The sequence below is a fragment of the Protopterus annectens genome, chromosome 2.part1 (assembly GCF_019279795.1).
Source record: "Protopterus annectens isolate FY-2018-M chromosome 2.part1, PAN1.0, whole genome shotgun sequence".
Taxonomy (NCBI): domain Eukaryota; kingdom Metazoa; phylum Chordata; order Ceratodontiformes; family Protopteridae; genus Protopterus; species Protopterus annectens.
The window spans coordinates 973195746-973200449 of NC_056729.1; positions in this window are offsets into that span (position 1 = coordinate 973195746).

Below are 4704 nucleotides of genomic sequence, written 5' to 3' on the forward strand. Positions count from 1 at the left end.
TGCAATAACAGTAAGGCGAAAGGGGGACAAATAGTATGGATGTTGCCTTACACCCAGGAGTACCTGGATTTGCAGTCATATCTGTGTCATACCCCCCCCCCCTCGTTAAATTGACTTAGCAAAAAGAGGCTCCTAGAAATGCCATTTCTGCTCCAAAATAAACCGGCTAACTCTTTAGATGAGTTAAATGACGTTACTTTGCCTTTAAATGCTTTTCAACAGAACAATATAAAGCCTAATTGTAATGAACTTCAACAGAATGGATTGACAGCTAATTTAACCAATGAAACGCGATCAACATTATCGGTGACATCAGTGGATACACGTCCACATCTGATAAGGAATCCTCAATCCACTGTGGCAGTTTTTTCATCGGAACAGATGGTTGTATGCCCAAAGTTACCAGAACAGGTTATGGTGAAGAAATGAGAGCGTTCCAGGGGTCGTTCTATACAATGGAAATGAGGAAGGAGCCAGAGCAACTTTAGAATTCATAAATAGCAAATCTGAAAGGTACTGTTAATGTATATTCTGTCATCATTTTATCAAAGACAGAACTTATATCTTCTGATTTAACATTGTTAAACAAGGGACTAAAGTTTATTCCCTGTGCTGTTGATGGTTTGAGTTCTATATTGACAGACTTAAAACTTTTTGCTTGCAACCTAGATTTAAAGCATATATTTAAACAGCATGAGACATTGCAAAATAATATATGTAAATGCTCAAGAGTATTTGTACCAAATAGCCATCCAGTGGTCTCTGCTTTTTCTACTATCTGTGAAAAACAGATTAGACCAATTTACAACAAAGGTTGTTTTAGGAAGATGTTTAATTTATCTATTGATGAATGTGCCTCTTTGAAAAAATTAATGATGTATGATAGTATCATCATAAAAGAAGCAGATAAAGGTGGTGCTGTTATTATCATGGATAAGCAAATGTATCTTAGTAATATGTCTTCTTTTTTAGCCGATGAGGGTACATTTAAAATGTAAATAGTGAGGATGTGAATAAGTTTATAAATGTTATTAACACGGTGATATATGATTTACGGTTAATGAATGATATTAGTATACATTTATACCAGTACTTTACTGTAATACATCATAAACTACCTATTTTATATGGGCTACCGAAGGTCCATAAAAATTTGGAACCCCCCCCCCCATGAAACCAATTGCTTCTGGGAGGAGTTGGGCAACGGAGCCCATTTCAAGTGTATTATCCAAACAATTGTATGTGAAAAGTTATATACAAGACACTGCTGATTTTTTGAGAAATCTTTCTAATTGGTTTGTGACACACAAATCTATGGGTATCACTAATAAGTTCATGATTGTAACTCTTGGCATCCAGTCATGTTTTACTGTTGTGGCTAACTATGGTGTAGATGCTATTGGAGAATTATTGATAAGGAATGGGCAGTATTCAGGTAGATTTAGTGAAACTGTATGTGAATTACTGCAGTTAGTACTTGATAATAATTATTTTGTATTTAATGAAAAACATTTTCATCATATATCTGGTATAGCAATGGGTACTCCCATTGCTAATACATATGTGAACTTACTACTACATAAATGGGAGACTGAATTTATACACCATGGTCCACAGCAGTATTCTGAAAAGATTGGTTGTCTTAAGAGATTTGTGGATGACATGTTTTTTATTTGGTATGGTAATAGGGATGAACTTGAAGCTTTTTTGAACTATTTAAATAATAGTACTGATTTTTTCCGTGATGTGTTCAAAGACTAGTATTAACTTCCTTGATGTGACAATTATCTTTGATGGAACAGACATTCAAACTACTGTTTTTAAAAAACCCACACATAGAAACAAATGTGTTCATCAAAATAGTATGAATGCCCTTCATATGTTTGAGTGTTACTAAGGCAGAGTTCATTAGGGTCAGCAGAGTCAACACCTCTGTAGAATAATGTAAAAAACAGATGAAGGAATTGAAGGATGAATTTATTCAGAGGGGCTATAATAATGAGTCCTTAAATATGGAAATCGAATATGTTCTAAGTTGCAGGGAAGAGAATGCAAAACCTTATTTTTCACCCACTGTCATGGGGAGCGTCCCTTGAACCTTGTGTAGTTACTAATACAGAATCAAGTATGTCTAAATTACGGTTTATAACAACTTTATAATAGAGCTACTCCTGAGATAAGAAAGATTGTTAATAATAATTGGTGTATATTAACATCATTATCGGAATTAAGTTTGATAATTGGTATGGTACCTAGTTTCTCATATAGAAATTGTCAGAGCCTAAAACAGAAGTTATGTTAAAAGGATATGAAAGTTAAGAATGATAGGGTAGCAACAGCTAGGTTAGGTACATTCCCTTTCTACAACTGCTGTTGCTGTGATGTCATAAACAAAAATAATCCTTTTGTACATCCAGTAACTAAGCAGAATTATGTCTTTTCAAGTCCAGCAACATGTGTTACAACCAATATAATATATTTAGCCACCTGTAATGCATGTGAAGCATTTTATGTTGGAAAATCAACTAGAAAATTGAAGGAAAGAATAACTGAACATCATTCAGAGATCAGGAGAAATGTTGACACTAATTCTTTGGCTAAACATATTAGCAAATATGGTAATGGACACAAATGTTCATTTAGAGTGATAGAGTATATAAATATGTAAGGGGTATAGATCTGAATAACAAACTTGAAATGAAGGAATATCAATGGATAATATGCCTTTGTGCAGATGCATTACCAGGTTTAAACCAGACAGTCTCTTTGAAACCTGTATTAAGGTATAAGCAAATGTGTTTAAAATAGAGATCTATGCTTTTAAATTTTAATGGTTATTTTTAACTAGGATGTTAATTTTTTAAATAAATACTTATAGGCTGTGTGATTTTTAATGATATAAATATGGTTAGTATGTGTTAGAATTTTTATACACTGATGAAGGGTTTGTTTGACCTGAAAGTTCTGTTTTATTAAACACTTGTTCAGTATTAGCATTGCTTGGTTTATTTTATTTTGAGTATTCATAATTGTTGACAGATTTATTGAAACAAGCCGACCAAGCATTACTGTGAGATTAATTGCATTTTCTTTAAACACGGATCACTGTCAGATACACTGCACTTCCTCGGCTGACTCAGATTACAAAAAAGGCTTTTACAACCACTTTTTTAGTTTCAAAACTTTCTCTATGATAAAAACATTCTTTTCCTGTATTGAAGCCTTCTTTGTCTACATTCATATCTCAGTCCAGAGAAAAACAGTTCTCAGCAGGCCAAAATGTTCTTTCAGAAATGTTATTTCATTGATAGGATAGTCTGTAAATTTTCCTACTCTGCTAGCCATTTCCCTTTATCAAGTTTATTCTCTTGAATATTTGTATACATTCAACTGTTTAGGATATTTCAACAAGCCTCTATTGTTAATGCCGTTTGTTACAAAAACATTCAGAAGTAAAATTCTTTTTGTTACACACAAACACATTCTAAGACAATGCATATTTTTTTCTGCACTTGGAGATGCTATGTCATATGCTGTTGCTAATAATATCATGCTGTTATGATTACCAAACCTCTGTTACTGTGAAGGAAAAACAGTTCTACCAAATTATATATATATATATATATATATATATATATATATATATATATATATATATATTCATTCTACCAAATGCATGTTATTCCTATGAGGGAAACTAATTTTTATATAATTCTATGCCCCCTCCTACTGTGCTTGTATTATGTTTTTTGCTGCATTTCAATATAAAATAGTTTTTTCTCTTATTTTTAAGTAACAACTGCATGGAATTTTGACAAGAAATATTCAGGATAGTCCTTTTAAAGAAGCTTCCATCAAATTTCTGTGTACCATTTCATAATTCCATTTATAAATGTTGTGTCACAGTTATTTTTTAAATCACATTTCGGATCTAAGTGGTTCACATTCAGTTTTGTAATTCAGGTGATGTGATAAGTTTGTTTTGACTGTATTGTAGGCATTGTAGAAAATAATATTGAAATGCTCCTTTCTTGTGTTTTAAAATGCCCTTTTTTCAAGTTTTAGCAATTTCCAGTGGCTCAGCAAGCTGAAAGAGTCATGGAGAGGTGGGGAAGGGAAGTTTGACTTCCATCGGACAACTTGCCTAGGAGGGAGGGAGGGTTGTGTTGGCACCACCTCCTGTGGTGAGTTGGCATTCCAGGTGTGTGGGATAGGCCACTTCCTCAAGAAACGTCCCCTTGGGGAAGGATAGGGGTGGGTTGACCCAAGCCTCTATGATAGCCCTTGCATTGACATGTCAGAGAGTGGGCATTTTTTCACCCCAGGGGCATAGGCATTCCCTCTGCAGTGACACAGATACCCACATCACCAGCAGGGTTTGGAGTTAGGCTGCATAAATAATAATGCCCTTATGGCTGCCAGGATGATGCTTCCATGGCTGGCTCTCATTTCACAGAGAGAATGGAGTGGACACAACTCTTATTCTGTGAGGAATGAATGGACCAGTAGCTCACAGGGGCAGGTGGTCAGAAAGCAGTAGGGTACCAATGAAATGAATGCAGTAAAAAAAAGTTGTTTTGCCAAGCTAGTCAAATAAACACACACACCTAAATGTAGGACAGTTCAAGGAAAAGTAGAAAAAAGCAATATTACGGGAACATTCATTTCTACGTCAGAAAATTAAAACAAGGCACAGTAAAGAAA